General features: G+C 37.0%; 1 protein-coding gene across 1 annotated transcript in view; it reads left to right on the top strand.

Annotated features, from left to right (window-relative positions):
* Window positions 1-19,795, top strand: part of LOC131679094 (uncharacterized) — a 236,235-nt gene that overhangs the window by 5,953 nt on the left and 210,487 nt on the right. The window contains exon 2 of the mRNA XM_058959651.1: window positions 15,322-16,160. The gene's annotated coding sequence lies outside the window, so the exon portion shown is untranslated. The remainder of the gene's footprint in view (window positions 1-15,321; window positions 16,161-19,795) is intronic.

Raw genomic sequence — 19,795 nt, 5'->3', positions numbered from 1 at the left:
TAGAGTAATACAATTTTACCACATGTTCAAAAAAGGTTGCTTGAACCTTAAATAAAGAGCAACAGAGGAAGAGAGAGTGAGAGAGAGAATGCGATTCGTGAATGAGCCGGGTAGACATTTCAAAGAATTTAATTTATTTTAATCTTGATTTGTAGTATATTAGGAAAGTTATATTTTACTTGGTCGTGAACAAGTTCATGAATTAGGAAGATATCATTTTTAATTTTTTTATTTTTTTTTTTACATTTTAGCGACATTCAATTAGCTAGAGATTACTGGGTAGGGAAAGTTATGAAAATTAGAGCCATAGTACTCAAGTGAGAGCAAGGATGTGAAGTAAACAGATCGGAAAACTAGAAGTGGCAGGGTCATTAGAACAGGCTTAATATCGTACGGGCTTAATCGTTGTCTTCTGTTAATGAGGGTCGAGCTTAGGCAATATAACTACGAATCACCCGAGTTCACTAACATGTGTCCTGGTATCGATAGACGTGTCTATCTTTACCGTGACAACCGACCAAAAAAAATCAATTTTGATTTCATCGACTTGTTCATAGTTGAAGCAGCCTAGCGCTTGGTTGCCCGCGATTTTTTTATGGATCTAATTTAGTTCGTAAACTAGGCAGAAATTGCAACATCAATGTAATCAATGAGGTTTCAAGATCACTAATTTTTTTTTTTTGATTTTCCGAATTAATATTTAAGTTTATTCGATAGATACTGTACAATATTGTGCTCCAAAAACAGCTCAATTTGGGGCCTTGAGATAATAATATATTAACCATGGAACAATGAAAACATTGTAACATTTTTACATAATCTCCACTAAATACCTAAATATGAGGACACAAATATAACAACGTTGTATTGTTCGCGTGGGTGTCCAAAACAAATTCTTCCCATTTCCATGTACAGGGCCGTCGAGAGCCGTATCGGGCCCCAAGGCTCGTATTACTGCTAGGCCCTTTTAAACCTAAGCCATCTAGTTCAGCATGAGTTAGTACCTCTTCTGCCATGGGAAATTCGTGAGTCCGTGGTTTCTATTAGTCTCCGGTTGACTCATATATCCACATCCACATATAGCGTGCCAGGCAGGTTGAATTCCGACAGCTTCTTATTCCGTGGTATCCAAATTGACGTAATTAGAGGCGCACGGTGCTAATTCGTGTATTCGTACCTCGTTTGTGTCGTCGCCTATATATACAGAGGTCATGTTGCCACATTCAACGATCTATTTCGTTTCGCAAAACAAACGCTTCTACTTGATTTTTTTTTTTTTCATTTCGTTTATTTGATAGGCACAAATGCGTTAGCTTGGCGGTGCCAAATACTTTTGTTTTTACATTTTGGATATCTTAAAACTAGGAGGTTACAATGTTGAAATATTTTTTTTACAAAGGAAAAGAAAATTTACAGCTATCTTAAGACTAGAAAAAGATTCAATATACAAGAGAGGGCCAAAAGATTTTTTTTATGAAAAAATTTAAAACAAGGGATTCACTTTGATATACAAGAGGGGGAGTAATAGTATTTTACGAAATATTTTACGGTTATCTTAAAACTAACAATATAGTTTAGTACACAAAAAGGGGAACAAATATTTATGAGAAATTTCACAGAAATCTTAAAACTAGGGATTCAATTCTATTTACAAGATGGAGGACAAGAGTTTCAATAAAGAGTAAAAATTATAGCTATCTTAAAACTAGGAATACAGAATACTAATTTGAATTTTTTAACTAAAACTTATGCTTGGTCAAGATATTCAGAGGGTGGCTTATTTCCGCATCAATGTAGCAGCAGTTGTATCAAGGACAGGGGAGAGACAGGGAAAGAAGAGCAAAACTTGCAACTTTCGCTCGAACCGGGGGGGGGGGGATCAGCGAAACAAATTTGCGCCTCAGTCTAGTAAGTCGTCGAGTACCGGATTGGCGGATGGTATTCTTCGGACCCGCGGGGAATCCTTCAAAAGTCATCGGACCTCGAGTCGCTCTCGCTTCAGTTTCCTTCTATACAGGCGTAGTGGTAAGGGCGACGGCGGTTACATAGTGGCACTCTAGAGCTGATCGGTTCCACAAGGCAGGAGGAAACTCTAAAAACGAGAAATAAAAGAGAGGGGCTAAATTGGGATATTTATCGTTTTTATGAAGGTATAAATAAGGGACATATAGGGGAAATCACGAGTTGCCAGCATATCTCGGACTGGTACATTGGGTGGTCTACCTCGGGCCCGAAGGGATACCTTTAACTGAGACCTGGCGTCACAATACCCGGCGCATACCCAGACAACGTGTTCGATGTCGTGATAGCCCTCGTCACAAGCGCACAGACTACTCTCCGCAAGCCCAATACGCCGCAAATGCGCATCCATGGTGTAGTGATTGGACATAAGTCGGGACATTACACGAATAAAATCCCGACCCACATCCATCCCCCCGAACCAAGGCTTCGTTGATACCTTTGGGATAATCGAATGTAGCCATCGTCCAAGTTCCCCATTGCTCCACGAGGTTTGCCAACTGTTGAGCGTCCTCTGACGACAAATACTAAAAAATTCGTTGAAGCAGATTGGTCTTTCGTATATGTCACCATTTAATGCGCCCACCTTTGCTAATGAGTCGGCCTTTTCATTGCCCGGGATAGAACAATGAGAGGGGACCCAAACAAAGGTAATCTGATAAGATTTTTCAGATAACGTACACAAGGACTCCTGTATCTTCCCCAGAAAATACGGGAATTGCTTTTTAGGCTTCACCGCACGAAGAGCCTCGATAGAGCTGAGGCTGTCCGAAACGATGAAGTAGTGATCTGTGGGCAGAGTGTCGATGATCCCAAGGGTGTACTGAATTGCAGCTAACTCTGCGACGTAAACTGAAGCGGGATCATTGAGCTTGAATGAAGCGGTGATAGTATTGTTGAAGATACCGAAGCCAGTGGACCCATCGAGATTTGATCCGTCAGTGTAAAACATTTTGTCGCAGTCGACTTCTCGGAATTTATTATAAAACATATTGGGGATCACCTGCGGGCGTATATGGTCCGGGATTCCACGAATCTCTTCCTTCATGGATGTGTCGAAGAATACAGTAGAATCAGAAGTATCTAGGAAACGGACACGGTTGGGAGTATATGAAGAAGGATTAATGCTCTGTGCCATGTAGTCGAAGTACAAGGCCATAAATCGGGTTTGAGAATTAAGCTCGACGAGCCTCTCGAAGTTTTCAATCACCAACGGGTTCATAATGTCGCATCGGATGAGCAATCGATATGAGAGTTCCCAAAATCGATTTTTTAGCGGAAGAACGCCCGCCAGCACTTCAAGACTCATCGTATGGGTCGAGTGCATGCAACCCAAGGCAATGCGCAAGCAACGGTACTGGATTCTCTCCAGTTTGATGAAGTGTACGTTCGCAGCGGAGCGGAAACAGAAACACCCGTACTCCATCACCGACAATATCGTTGTTTGGTACAACCTGATCAGGTCTCCTGGGTGAGCACCCCACCATGTTCCAGTTATTGTTCGGAGAAAATTGATCCTTTGTTGGCATTTCTGTTTCAGATACCTAATGTGACATCCCCAGGTACCTTTAGAGTCGAACCAGACCCCGAGATATTTAAATGTGGAAACCTGGTTGATCGTTGCACCCATTAATAAAAGCTGGAGTTGCGCCGGCTCACGCTTCCTAGAAAAAACAACCAACTCAGTTTTCTCCGTGGAGAACTCAATACCCAGCTGAAGAGCCCAAGCAGACAAATTGTCCAAGGTATTTTGTAATGGTCCTTGCACTTCTACTTGATTGATGTTCTGAAACATAATCAGCACGGTATGTCTAACATGGGGAAATTGTAGAGTGTAAACATTGGCCAACTTTAGCTCCCTTTGTCCTTTTAACAATACATCTTAAGGAACGCCTCGAAAATTAAACAGAAATACAGTTCGACCACAATAAGCGTTATGATCTGCTTATAATCATCACTCATTTTTTCGACATAGTGAATTGGAACACGATATATTGCTTCTACTGTGCAGACAAAGCAGGAACACGGATTGATTTATTTGCTGGTAGCGGTGGAGCAGTTTGTAGCTTTTGTTGTAAGCAAGATGAGCAAGTAGCAGATGCAGCTCGAAATTAGATTACAAAAATTATCCTTTTTTATCACCGGTTAATTAAGGTCAGTCTACCTTCTCATCTCGCCCAGAGTAGAAGCTAAAAATCGTTCCACTATAGATACACGGCAAAAACGACTGCAGACGAATTGTCTTGCTATTGATTTTTGGAAATGTGTTGCAAGACTAGCTACTCGGGTAGTAAAACAATTACTTAACGTGCAGATTGTGCACAATCCGGGAGAAGTTAATGCCCTGTAAATTCACCATATCAAACGTTAAGAAGCACAGTCGTTCGTTTCGCGGAACAACGTGCAGCACACCAACGAAAGCCGCCACGTTAGCAACATTATCCCCATGTATAAAAACAAGGCCTCCAGAGAGATGTGCTTACATGACTTATCTTCACACACCCCTGCCATCGTGATTAATAAATTTATGCCAAGAAACGGAGAAGTGGTTTTCATAACAGCTGAATATTCGCATTTTTCCCGGGTGTCCCTAACATTGTTCTTATGGTGAGAATGCTTCCGTATAAACCAACTCCTTCATACGTAACTTTTTAGGCACATCAACCGAAAATGGGACGTTTCATCAGAAAAACACTGGTTATGCACCCATGGTAGATTCTTATGCCTATGAATTCTGCAAAAGACACTGCACCACGGAAAACATTGTGCAAAATCAGCTAAGAAAAGCCTGCCAACTATAACCGTAAACAGCACACCGTTATCTTATGCCAAGCCACAATCGGCTTCAAAACCAATATCTACGGATTTGACAGGAATAAATCTTCACTCAACAACAACCGCGCCCAGTATCTCCAAGCCAACAACCGGCACCACCATCAAGAATCGAACGTAGAAGAGAACGGATGCGTTTGTCTTCACGCTCGCATTTCTGTTTGACGCTCTATTGGTTTCTTCGAACATGATTTGAATTGGCTTCTCAATATTTTATAGTGTACTAGCTAATACCCATCGCGCGTTGCTGCGACTTTCATCGACATAGGAGGAAAACACAATTTGTTCCGAAGCGCCATCTGGCGGGCAGATAATCCCAAACCAAAAGCACACAAACACGCTCCAGAACGAATGCCTACTATGTATAAATTTTGACGTCAATCGGTTAAGCCGTTTGGGAGTCCATAAATCATATACATACAAACATTGACTTTTATTTATATAGATAGATAGATAGATAGATATTCCTTCGTTCGTTTTTTAACATGTACACAAAGTAGACAACTCGCTTAAGAACGTTTGTTTTAACAAAAGTCAACTATCAAATACAATTTTCATTTTTTACACTCTCATCATATAACAATTTAATAAGGCGAATGATTATAAAGAAAATACTATTACCATTTTTATCGCTCTTCTATGAATACCGGACGTGTTCGACCATCTTCCGGGTAAAAGCGCGGGCCCCTAAATGCGACCCGGGCCCCAGGGCAATTACCCTGGCTGACTCCCCCTCTCATCGGGCCTGTCCATGTATCCAAAGATTCTATTAACCCTTGTGAAGGCAAGCTAAAATCCTAACGCTAAAAGGCAAGCCGGGCCTCTAAGGCCCGGTAAGATTTTATACCCTTTCACAGTAATAGCATGAAAAATCCAAAGCATATTGACCAATTTTATTCAGAAATACAAACTTTTCGATTGCTTGAATGATTTCTCTATTCGACTTTATTGGACAATGTAGAATACTGTATGAAGAAGTTTGAGTTTTTCTCTGTTGGAGCAATGTAAAAATAATATGCCATTAAATACGAAAACTTTTCTTAGACGAACGAAATGAATTCATGAGACAAACGAAATCGTTCATAATATACACAAACATTAATTAAAATAAACAAAACATTTCATTTCATTCACGAAAAATAACATCGTTTTCAACAATAACATTCGTACAACGTACACTAAATATGTGAAATTTACGAAAACTTTCATTCATCAAGCGGCCATTACTTCACACCACAAACTTTCTAGTGCTCTATAGAGGCGAGCAGGTTGAAATAAAATCGATTTTGCCAGATCGATCCTTTTAGTTTAAAAAATCGTTGTTGTCATAAATCGATCAAAAAAGATCGATTGAAAAAATAATATCCCAACGAATACGAAAACTTTTCTAAGATAAACGAAATGAATTCGTGTGACAAACGAATTCGTTCGTAATATACATAAACGAAACTATTCGTTTCATTCACGAAAAATAATGTCGCTATGAACGATAACATTCGTTCATTGTACACTAAATAAGTAGCATTTACGAAAACTTTCGTTCATCAAACGACCATTTCTTCATACCACAATAAAATCGATTTGGCCAGATCGATTTTTTTAAATTAAAAAAAAACGGTGTTGTCAAACATCGATCCCAAAAGATCGAATGACAAAAATAATATGCTAATAAATACGAAAACTTTTCTATGATGAACGAAATGACTTTGTAAAACCAACGAAATCGGTCGTAATATACACAAACGTTTATTAAAATAAACAAAACATTTCGTTTCATTCACGAAAAATAATGTCGATATGAACAATAACATTCGTGCAGTGTATACCAAATATGTAAAATTTATGAAAGCTTTCGTTCATCAAGCGGCCATTCTTGTTCATGAAATGAACGAAACCTACTATTTACAATGCAAGAAAATAGTTCGTTGCAGAAAACGACGAATGAATTCGTGTATTTCAGGTTCAATTTCATTATATTTACGAGTTTATATTATCAGTGTAAAACCCGAACCCGACCCGACCCGAGAATTTTAAAATTTGAAAACCCGAACCCGAAAATTTAAAATTTGAGAAGCCCGATCCGAATCCAACTTTCTAATACGGAGAATCAACCAAAGATCTCGAAAAAAAAATTTCTAGGCACCCGAGCTGGACCCTTGACTCATCTAAGAATAATAGAATCACTCGAATCTGAAGTAGCAACATACGCATTGAGTTATATCTGCATATGACAAAACAAATCACTACCGAGTAGAATCCGCATTTATATTTACTATTACTGAACGTCGAATCTATAATGTTCTGAGAAACTTATAAATCGTCGATATCTTTAGTTAGATCGGCGGCTAACTCATGGGGAAACAGAAAGCTTAATGGTCACAGTTTCCAACAACCTTACCCGTCGTACTTAACCAAATTTTCTAATTTTTGATCAAACCATTGCTGCAAGGCAGTTTCGTATAATTTATTACATGAATTAAATTAAGCTATGGCAATTCGTATTCGACAGTTTACATGACGTCACCCACGTTACTGGTTGGAACAATCAAACCTGTATCGAAGGGTATCAATCAAGATTTTCTGATGTGTTCTTGATGTCCCATCATTAGCGTTAGGACGATCTAAGTTGTTTTATGCTTCAGATTATACGGTAAGCACGCCAATAGAGATGCTTCGACATATCCAATGGAGCTCTCGGAACGACTCCAAACTTTTAAAAATCCGTTAATGGCTTCAACAGAACACACAAAATTTTTGCGATCAATTCCTTAAGTTCGTGGAAATTCATGTATTTTCATGAAGGAATCCGGAGCATGCAACAGCTCAGCCCGAGAACAATCTGACTGAAAGTGCTTGTATCATATATGTACCACTGATTTGATAGTGGTGCTATTATACCATCACCATGTGAGTGACATGAACAATGAAACCTGGCGGAAGTGAGGCTAGGTTTTGGTCTGATGGAACAAATACAGTCTCTAGAGAATATATTTGGCCTAAACTATCTGCTTTTAAAAAAATAATGTGCCCTTTTTAAATTTGAGCCGCCATAATGACACCAAAGTATCACCAAATTTGTGAGTTCGAATCCTTATTTTTCCGTTACAGTTTATTTTAATTGCAAGCAATCTTTATCATAAACCAATGTGATTATTAATCTTCCGTTAAATCAGATACAACACATTTTTTCAAGTTTAATATTTTTAAACCATGTACTGATGAATGGAGAACAAGTTTGGATGGTTTTACCTAAAATTGTCCGCTTACAGCTATTTTTCCAAAAATGATTTCAAGTTGAAGTCCGTTGTCGTATTCCGGGGTGACTTTGATAACCGGCATGTTCGCCCCCATTAAGTTATTGATGTCAATGTTATTCATTCAAATGATTGTTTAAACTAATTCTGAAAAAAATACTCATTGTAGTAGATGTTAATTGTTATTATACAAAATATTTCAATGTACTGTAAAATTCGAGTAACCAAAATTCGTATAATTTTTGTCCAACTAGAATAAAAGATTTTGTAAACCTTTAAAACTGCTAAAATTGTTCTATTTCAGTGCTTTATCAATGTACAAAAAGTTTCATCCATTTTAACACGTTGGAATATTGAACAATAAAAAATGTTACGAATTTTAGCATAAAATAATTTGAAATAATTGCCGACTAGTAAAATATTTTGTAATTTTAAGTTTATTTTCATGCACATATTATAAATGTAAAATTAAGTTCCACAACAAATACACACGACTTGTCGTGCTTTCTTCAATTAATTTTATTATAATTTTACACGTGGATTGAAAATTACAGTTTCTTTAAACGGAAAACCAATGCGCTTCAATGTATTTTACTCGAATACTGCTGTAAAATGAATGACATGTAATATTACACGAATGAAAGTGTAAAATCGTATGCTGTTTGATGCTCCAATTGATTTCAACGTAATTTTTCAATCAAATTTTTGCTTCAATCGTTTTATGTTTATATTCGTATTGATTCACATATCTTTTAAATTTCATTATTTTTTGTTGTGTATCTGTTATTTGATATAACAAAGAATTATCGCAAAGTAACTAGAAAATGCGTTTGGATCGGTATCGTAATTTTTGCTTTTGCGGATGGTCAAAACACATTCGTGAATATGATTTGTTTATAGTGTGCAAGATTCGTTATCTTCTGCAGCCCAGGCTCTGGAACATACTTACTTTATATGCACGTACAATGCACCGTCTCTACCTGTTCTTTCGACGCCTTCCTGTTTCATCTCAGTTACTGCAGAGAAGAGAAGGGTCACTCGAAATCAAAACTTCTCACAATTCTTTTTAAAATCACTAGCGGCACGCGGTGTCGAAGCCCTGCAAAATACACTGTTAATCAACACATTAGTTATAAATTATACGAGGTTACTGGTATAAAATGTCTAGCAAATTCATCACTGATAATCCGACAAGTGGTCAGAATATGTTCTTCCAAATAAAAATTGCCATGCAATAATTAACCCATCTTTCAAACATTGACTGCGTTTTTGAGTTTCAAACGGATATGTTGCTTTAAATATTAACCTATCCTTTTCCATCGAAAAACGAAAGTTTTAATGTAGAAGTATGTTAGCATACATTTACGTTTAAATATCAAAACTTTTAACTGCACAGTTCATTCTTAGTGCACTGACCAAGAAAGATTTTCAATGGATATCTTTCCAATGGTTATTGTATATCCTTTCTTTCAACAGTCATATATAAAACTGTCAGTCAATTTAAACATTTGAAGTAACTCGCCTAAAGAATTTTTAATTGTGTTTTAATGATCTATGCTGCCGTAAAACTTATTCCGGATACGTACAATACTTATTAGTTAGGATCCATCATGAAAATATTCCGACCGAAAAGCTATTTTCGATTTGTTTTTCTCCACTTACGACAGGTGGAGTAAGGACGCTGAATTACTGAATAAAGGCTCTCCATCTTATCCCAACTAAATAAAATAGTTTGGCAACATTATTTTCCGCAAACTAGCACTACTGTCACACGGTTAACTTCAGTTCACTCGTATACTACAGTTGTCGCAGAATTGCAACGTCGATAATTACTTCATCATGAAGTGCTGTGTGAAGTTTTGTACCAATAATACTACCGCCGGTTTTAAAAATATTGTTTTTTTTTACTTCCTGGTAAACTACGACCTTCGTGCGGAATGGGTCCGATTCGGTGGTTTACCAGAAAATTACATTACGGATAGCTGCAATGGTTGATGCAACTTCTAGAAGGCACTGTAATGATAGAAGTTGTGTTTTACCTTGCCTTGGAGATTCGATACAGAAATTTATTCAAAATATTTTAACTTACTATCACAATACTTTCCAAAATTCATTCATCAGATTGCAACATTTGACAAGTCTTCGGCTCGATTGGACTGACATTGACAGGTCTCGTGCTCGATTGGAATGACACTGAAAGATAAATGGTAAACAAACGATTGACGTGTCGAGCCTTCATCCAGAAGGATTCAGCGTCGTTAAGGTGGAGGAAAACAAATCGTTGAACACACTAATACAGTTAGTAAGCTAAGCTGGGGCTAGAGCTGACATTATAATGCGAGAAACCTGCTTGCTGTAAACCAAAGGGATGATGTCAGAGTGAAAGGCGAGCGGATCTGCACTGATTACCTGCTTTTACTCTGACAGGTTCCATTTGATATGCTGCAAGCAGGTTTCTCGCATCTGTCAGTACCAGCCCCTACACAGTTTCTTGCCGCCACTCTGTAAGCGGCCTATCACAATAAACGCGAGCAGATCTGCTCGGCTTTCATTAGGTTTGTTTCAATACACGCTTCTTGCTCCTAGCTGCTCCGTAGCAAACAGGAACAAAAAAAACCTGCTAATTTTTAATTCGGTTTGCTATTAGAAGTAGAAAATGGGAAGAAGTACTTCCAGTTTCTCCTGGTACTGTAACAGATTTATTTTGACATCAATCCTTTGATTTGCTGCAAGCAAGTTTCTCGAATCCCGCATCCTAATGTCAGTGATAGCTCCAGCTTAGTTTCTCGCCATCACTCTGTCAGCGGTTTAACTCAACATTTACAACCTGTTTACTGGTATGCACCGCAGTGTTAAATTATTTTACATGTCATGTTAAAAAAAATCTGTACCAAACTGTACTGTTTTACAAAAATATGTTGTCCGTATCGTACAGAATCTGTACCAAAAACACTCGAAAAATCTGTACTTGTGGAAACGCTGCTACACACTTTTCAGATCTGCATACCGAGAAGGAATTATTAATCAGTTACTCAGCAGCCAAGTTAAAGAATTTTTCTAAAATAAATTTAAAAATAGTTAAACTGTTAGAGAAAACAACTCAAAAAAGACCGACAAAGGCGAGATTGTATACATTAATTGGGTCATTAAGTCATATGCTGTTTTCGACTTGTTCTGATGCAATTGACGTATGATCGTATATAACTTTTTTTAATTTTTTTTGTTCGCAAAATTACAAATATTTTTTTACAAAATTGAATTATCACGACAAAATCTTCCATTGGATTCCCTAATATGTGCTAAGAGCTCTTGTGACCTTAAGTACTCACATTAGCTTTCACTGCGTTGGATTGGAATTCAAAAAAAAGTTTACTTCTTCAGCTTATCACAAGTAATATTTTGACAAATTATGAAAAATGGAAAAATCCACCCATGCGGAAGATCACATTCCACTACTTAGAAAGAGGGCTCTGCAATCATATGTTGCTTAATAAAGGTTCCTTACGAGTTACTCTTCAATGTGCCAAATTAATAAAAGCATTTCCGTCGGACCAGGTAATTAGAGAACATTCCATTGAAACTGGATGATTCTCCGAACGCACCGCAAAAATAACAGATAATGTCGTTTTAGAAAACGAGCGTTCAATGATTACATACAGCAATAAGCATAATATCAATCAGAAAAGTAAAATCTATGATACGAAATGCAAAAATACATTTTCTGTCATCTACTGTACGCTTTAGCGATGCCCGGCCTTACCGTCTGCAACGATTTATACGAGCCAGTCTCAAAAGTTATACTAGTTGAAACGTCATACGGGTGCACTCTCAAATCAAAGCAAGGAAAACCAGCAACAAATCCGATTCGCTTTTGTGAGAACTTTCGTGATTTTTTTTGTTCTAAGTGATACTTCTCTTCTCTGGTTACTGCTTATTGCTGTATTTTTAACGTTTGTACTGGCGTTTGGTTTTCAAAAAAAACCATCGGAATAAATATACTTTTTGACCAGTTTTTGAAAAAAATTGTTCAAAAGGAAATTTAATAAGCTTTACAACGTCGTATAAATGGTCAAAATCGATTTGAAACTACCGGAGTTTTAGCAATGTGAAGAAAAAAGGGAAATTTGACGAATTTTAAAGACTTGTTCTATACAAGATGAAATATTACATAATTAAATAGTCAAAACGCGAATATTAAAACAACAGGTTACTTTACGAATGATTTTAGAATAAAACTATCCAATTTAATTATAAATTTAATAAATATTAGACATATTAGAGAAAAAGTCGCCGCGGCCCACAAAGGAGTAACTGGGCTCAAATCCTAGCCAAAATTATTTGTTGTTGCTGTTGCTTTTATTATGCCTTAATATGAACAAAAAATAGACAATAACAAGTTTTTGGAATAATTTGGCAGAGGTCAATTTTCTATATCCTTTCAAATACTAGTAATTTCGAGGTGATCTTTGTGAATACATTTGTTTTTCCAGTTGCACAAACAGTTGATCAGTGGAAAAGGGGGAAGAAAAGGGACGCTTGAGCATATTTTCATAGAGATACATTTTGAAAAACATAGTATTTGGCCCTACAGCATTTCGGTGTACTAAATTACTAAAAATTTCAATATTTTCAAATCGCTTGGAATTTGTGGATCGGACAATATCGAAGTTCTTATGTTTTTCGGATAGCTGGAATCTCGCCGTATAATGTAACTTTTTTATCTTACAAGTTTGAAATAAAATGTTTAAAAAACGTTTTTTTTAAAGTTAGTGCAATGCACATTATAGAAAGTTGAACTAATATTTTCCGATAAATTCCTGTTGACTTGGTTCATTACCAATTATCATGAAAAATAAATCGCAAAGAGATTTTAGATGTGAATCACGTATTGTTAAATGCTCTTTCATGAATGTTCGTTTAAAAAATTAAATAATTCAGGCAGTTTGCGAATCTGAAGAGACGGAATTTTATGCAAGAATGAAAAAATACAATATTTGAGCACCAGAAAATACGACGAATTCTAGCGCTTCAGAGGTGCTAACATTTCGTACGGTTTTATGTGTCATCCATTCGTATCACGAAGTATAATGCACTACTGCAAAAAAGACTGCGTTTTGTGTTTGGACCCAAACAGTGTCACGAAATGGTTGAGTTGTTTTGTTCAAAACCCGAACCCGACCCAACCCCGATAATATGTAATTTGAAAAACCCGACCCGAGCCCGAAAGTTCAAAATTTCAAAAACCCGGACCTGACCCGAACCCGAGAAGCTTAAATCTACTGAACCCGAACCCGTCGGGGTCGGGTCGGGTCCGGGTTTCGGGTCCAAAAACCTGGCAAGAAAAAATTGAATATTATGAAAATTTGCAATTTAAACAGTTTTTGCTTAGGAGTAAAAGAATTGCCGAGCAAAACTTTGCTCTTCAAAACGCATTTCTCAAACTTCTCTACTGCCCTTGATCGTATATTTGTCCCGTTTTCTATAAGACTTCCTATCTTTGTACGACTGATTTGCGATCATAGGCGGTGTAACTTTGTCAAATCAGAATACGCTAAGATGACAGCTTCGTGTGCTAATATATTGACATTATATTACCAAAACTATGAAACCACAGCTTGCCTCGACGCTATGTAATAAAACGGTATGGCAAAAAACTCTTTTTCTGCCATAGAAATCACAAAAATGGTAACTCTGTTCTTGAATAAGATTTTTCACAAAAAAAATTCTTCAGATATATAATTCATCGAAGAAAAAATGTGAGGTTCTATTTGAACCAACCATTTGTTACAGTGATCTAACTTCATGAGTATGCGTCAGACCGGCACAAAAATTAACTTTTTTCGGAACACCGCTCGATCGAATGGTAATTGGCTCCAGGCGCCCCATTCCAAATACAAAATTATGCGGATGCTTCTGGTTTACTCACAGGAATTTTTAAATTTGTATGCAAAAATATAAGAAATATCGTCAATGGAAACAATAAATTCAGTAAAAAAATACCGATACCATCTTGTTTAGCCTAAAATCCTCAGATGTATAGCTGAAGATGAAAGGATTAACATTACAGAAGACTGCAAATTGATCCGACTTTGTGGTAAAAGATATTGTAATATAATGTTAAATACTGCCTCTCTTTCTCACATATAGTTAGAATAGGACATTTTCAAAAATTCTTTTTGTCTTCGAACTTAAATAACTTTGTCCGGGAACCTCCAATCATCATGCCACTTTCAACAAAGTTGTTCGTCATTAAAAAAGCCACCATCTGAAGTTTTGAGGTATGTAGATTAACTGTGGGAATTTTTATTGAATTTTAATTTTTGTTTCCGATTTTTCATATATTTCACCATAGAAACTACAATACTCCTGTGAGTGAACTAGAGCTATAGGAAAAAGCTCATAAGTCGAATATGGTTTGTAGAGCTAGTTAACGCTTAGTTTAGTGTTCTGAAAAAAGTTCAAAAAATTTGTGTATGCGTGCACAGTTATGGGTGCATTGGAAAGCGTTACGTGAGAAAAATTACATGCCACAAATAAATGGTAAATGTGTTTTAAGTTAATCGAAGATAAGTTCGTCAAAGCTTAAGAAATATTTGTAAAAACTGAAGAGAATTCATCAAAATTGATTTTTGGATGCCAACGTATGTGCCAGGAATATTATTTGCATCACTAGTATGCACAGCTGATGTCGGCATACCTAGCCTTATTGTGCACGTAAAAAGTTTATACGAATCTATGAAGCACACCATATGTAGTATTTCCGTAATATCTTACTTTTTCAATGAATTTTAGCGTCAGTTAATGGAATTTCCATGATCAAACTCTTACTGCATGCATAACGCTTTGTAACTGAGAAATCGATAGCCGCCGGGCCTGGAAGACCCGCGTGCCTTTTTGAGGGTTAATCATCAGCAATGATGCCGCACCGAAAGAACCCCTGTCACCTAAATAAACTGCTGTCAAAACATTCCAGAACCGACCACTAAAGGCGGCGTTTTGAAATGAAACTATTCGTCTGGATTCTAACTTGATGCAACAGCAACGGTCATCACGGCTTTATGTGATATGCATCAGGTCAGTGACACAGAAAGGGGGTACATGCATTACTAATGAATTTTCAGCACAACTCATGCGTATTATCGAACCAGCATACAATTATCGTTGTAAACAGCGCAACAATAATAATAATACATCTATTTTCATATCTTTATTTCAGTGGGAATCGCTTGAAATAAAACGTTCATGCCATCACGAGCAACGAGAATAACATTTGCTCCCACAATCAAATGTGACATCTCAATCGTCGTGGATTACTGCTGTTGGATGCATCGGGAACATCAGCTGTATGTGCAACTGAATTATCCTACCATAATTGAGTGACATTGGGAAAGACAACAACAAAAAAAAACAAACATATTTCAACCGAAGAATGCAATGTGGTTGAACAGCTGGAAAATGCAACATACGCCATAATGGGTGCATGTCATCCGATTGAATTGGAACCACGCGGCTCAAGTGAAGTGTTATAACATCCAACCATCGCGCATCGTTGGTGACATTTTACTTGTTGAGTGGGTGAAATTTCGGTGGTGAAATAAATATGTGGTGGGAAGTGCTCGTTTGATCGTGGTATAAATTGCACAATCACCGTGCCAAGGGTCAGCGCGCGGGATAACCTCCGATCGATGTTCTCCCCAACCCGGGGTCCAGTGTCCATAATACATCACACTACTCTTGCCCGGGACCAGAATTTGTACGGAGTGGCATAATTGAATGTGGTGAATGGTACCTGGACTGTCAGCAGTATTAATCAAAGTTTCCGACCGCATTGGTGGGCATTCGAAAAATTCACATTATTATATGACGAGTAATTTCTGCCGCAGTGAAAAGTGGTTGTTAATTGTTTGTGGTTAGTGCGTGTCTAACTTTGGGATTACGGTGTTCCATAAGTACATACATCAAAGCACACCGTTTGCAATTCTATGTTTCAATCAGCCTAGAAGTTCTGGTGCGATGCGAAGGACGAAGACCGGAAGGTAGAACCTCAACCATCAGGTAATCCAATGATGATTATGCATTTACATCGTTAAGCTATTTGCGTGATTAATGGATGAGGATGATGACGGGCTGGTGGGTTGTTCGTCTATCTGTGTGTTAGCATACTTTGCACAACTCGACTGGAATAATACCAAACTAGAGGGACGTGGCGTTGAAGGGGGCTCGACAGCGCCGTTTTACAGTTATACAGACGTGAATCAAGAGTTTGGTTTGAGTTGTTGCCTTCACTTTAATTCAAGGAATTCAAGCCTTCATCTTCAAAGATAGCATTGCTACATGTACACATTAATGGGAAAAGGAACAGTTGTTTCCGGTACACTTCAAATATATGCGGCATTTTAGAATTCCTCTAACCAGAGTTACAAATATTCAAATTAATTGAATGAAAATTGATCATATTCCGCCTCATTCACTTTCAATATTCAGTTACGCTACTGAAAACGTCAAATGAACAAACATCCCACTCATTCAATGCAGTTTTCATTCGTCTCCGATTATTAGGTTCTTTACTGACACATGCTGTTTTCGGTTTTAGAGTCGAGTCGCCCTAGAGTCGCTCTAATGTTTACAATATCCATGCAAAAATGACAGTTCCGAGCGAACCAAGAGCAACTCTGATCTAAAAACGAAATTAACAATAGTAACTCTCACTTTTCTTGACAGTTCGCTTGTACTGTTTACATGGACTTAGAAAAATTTGTGAATGACTAGATGCGGTCGAAGCAATTCGTAAAGAATTTTTCTAAGTCCATGTAAACAGTACAAGCGAACTGTCAAAAATGAACACTCAGTTCATTTGTGACACCACCGTAAAGTATTCAATTGAATACTTTACGTTGACGTCACAAATGAACTCGGGTACTCATTTTTGACAGTTCGCTTGTACTGTTTACATGGACTTAGAATGTTTTTTTTGCGATTTGCTACTAAGGCATCTAGTCGTCCACAAAAAATTTCTAAGTCCATGTAAACAGTACCAGTGAACTGTCAAGTAAAGTGAGGTTAACTATGGCAGTAAAGAACCTAATTGCGCGAAGTGAACGTGCAGCAACGAATCAAACGTATCAAAGTAAGCTATGGCACAATTAAATCGATGATGATTATTGTTTTATATGGTTTACCAACATTTGAAAGCATTTACGTAGATGGTTAGTGGAATGAATATTACTGTACGATATATTCAGCTGAATGAATACCCAGCATTCCTCAATAAATATTTTTCTGTTCACCACCAGTCGCATCAGGTTCATTTTCAGCCCTCAAAAAAGAGCGTCGATTATTTTTAACTCTGCCTCTAACGTTTCAATATAGCGGTTCCGCTTCAAAAATTTTGAACATTAATATCTGTCGTTGCACTGAATGAAAAAATCAGATCTATAAAAAATCAGGCTATCTTATTGAAAATATGCACAATAATTTTGTAACCAATTCCGTAGAATGTACAACTAGTGTGAATAAGGAAAATAATAGATTTTGTGAAAGCAGTAATTATATACGCCATGATTGGTCCATACTATTCGACCGAGCGAGCTAGCGATGTTAATGAACTACACGTAAAAGGCATGGTCCAGAAGAAAAATTCATCAGTTTGGGTTTTGGAGCCGTAACAGCAGCAGCAGCAGGATGATTGTAGTTGTCCTTCTAACGCATATCGCTCGTTGGTCAACTAGAGCACCCAAAACAATCAATCAAATACTTAATGTTATAAATAGTATCATTCGTCGCTCGCATGCCAAACGAGCAACGTTATGACTATAACGTTCGGACGGTACAATAAGCGGTTAAACGCGATTAGTCGTGAACGAATTTGCATCAGTTTTTTTGCTGCGTGAAAAGTTCGATTCGCAATTTTGTACTGGTAGGGTGGGTTTTGGATTGAGTTCAACAGACTGCAGGATGAGGGATTCCATTAGAAACCGGCCGACCACAAAATATGACCATCGTCGATTCTAACGAAACTTTGAAGTTGGGTTCGGTTTATGAATCTCCTTGATTTTCTTTGACAATTGCAATGTTTGGATACAAGAGCATTTTTTTTAAAAGGGCGTAGACATTTCTACGTGCATTAATTTCAAAAAAATATATTCGATTACTGTTTTTAATACAGCAAAACAGAACGAGTCACAGGGAATGAATATTTCTGTACGAAAAAAATGTACACTGAAAAAAATGTGTCATTTTTCATAAAAACAAAAATTTGTGTTAAAAATTTAAATTGGAAAAAAGCCCATTTTTCCCAATTTTTTATATTTGGTCAACAAAAATCTAAAGAGAAAAGGAACATTTTTAATATGATTGTATGATGGAAAACTTATTGATAAAAAAGTTTTTCTAACAATAACTTTACACATGTTTTTAAATTCCACACTTATTGACATATAAAATTGTAGTTTTATTACAGAATATATTTCCAAGTATCGTTTTAAATCTAAATGCATTTAACAAAAATCTTCCAAAATGCGATAGTTTTCGAGATATTTGGAATTTGTTTCCAACATAAGAGGAGAGGTCATAGTAACCATGGCCATCGGACGAAAAAAAAATTCGCTCCCGTCATTTTTCTTTTAAAAAATGGAAATATCAATTAGTTTACAGTTATTATTTCTCGTCGTGAAGTGCTAGCCGGGTGATAAAACATACACATGTTCTATGCATTGGCCCACCAGTGATAGAGCGTCAATAGAGAATTGAAGAACTTGAACGGGCATCGATGAAAAGTTTTCGGGTAGTCAAAAACCGTCAAGACATTGAAGTTTAGAAAATCAAAACATCGAAGATCGCGTAAGAAGGATTCCGCTCCAAACCTGTAAGTTACATAAGGGTTAATAGAATACCGTGCCACCGAAATGAGGCCAGTAAGTAAGTAATGCATATTGCCCTAGTTTCGAATTGTTCAGGCGTTTTCGGTAAGTTCCAGGATGATCTGCTCAAATTTCCTAGTGTCTATTTCGATCTTTAACCTAGGCTTATTAGCCAGGGCAAGCTGTAAAGACCTCCGTCCCACCCCAAAGGACCAAAGGAGTGACATTACCCTTCTTAGCCAAGTCACTCCCAACGTTTTATCCTAACCCTCTATAATCTGAAACGGACGGTACGGTTGTCCTCGTTTCTTCCTCATTTAAGTTTCAAAACGATTCGTTGGTTGAATTGTTCATTAAATGAATAATTCAATTGGCGTATAATAATGAAAAATCTTCAAACCCAACTCTGCACAGTAGGCCAGGCCGTTTTAATATTTGCCACATATTTTAATATGCTTCAAATATTAATGTTGACAAGAAAAACACTAAAGATTAACTGCAGTGTTTTCCAGGATGCTTTTTAATACCGGCTGTGTAAGGGTTAGAATAGAATTGAAATAGAATAGAATATTTGGAGTTTGTTTCCAACCTAAACAGTTAATTGGTGTGATTATACCCTTTATAAAAGTTATTTGTGTTACTCCATCATAAAATGTCAAAAATCTAATATTTATCGTTTTAAAGACGTAAAAGTAACTTTTTCAGTGTATTTGGATCATGGAGTCTTTCAATAAAAAAGTTTTCCTAACAACAATTTTTGACATATTTTTATAATTCATACTATTTGCAGTCAAAAATGCAATTTTATTTTTGAATATGATTCTTAATGCC

Source organism: Topomyia yanbarensis, chromosome 2 (assembly GCF_030247195.1).
Source record: "Topomyia yanbarensis strain Yona2022 chromosome 2, ASM3024719v1, whole genome shotgun sequence".
Lineage (NCBI taxonomy): Eukaryota > Metazoa > Arthropoda > Insecta > Diptera > Culicidae > Topomyia > Topomyia yanbarensis.
This window is presented reverse-complemented; position numbering and strand designations above follow the sequence as displayed.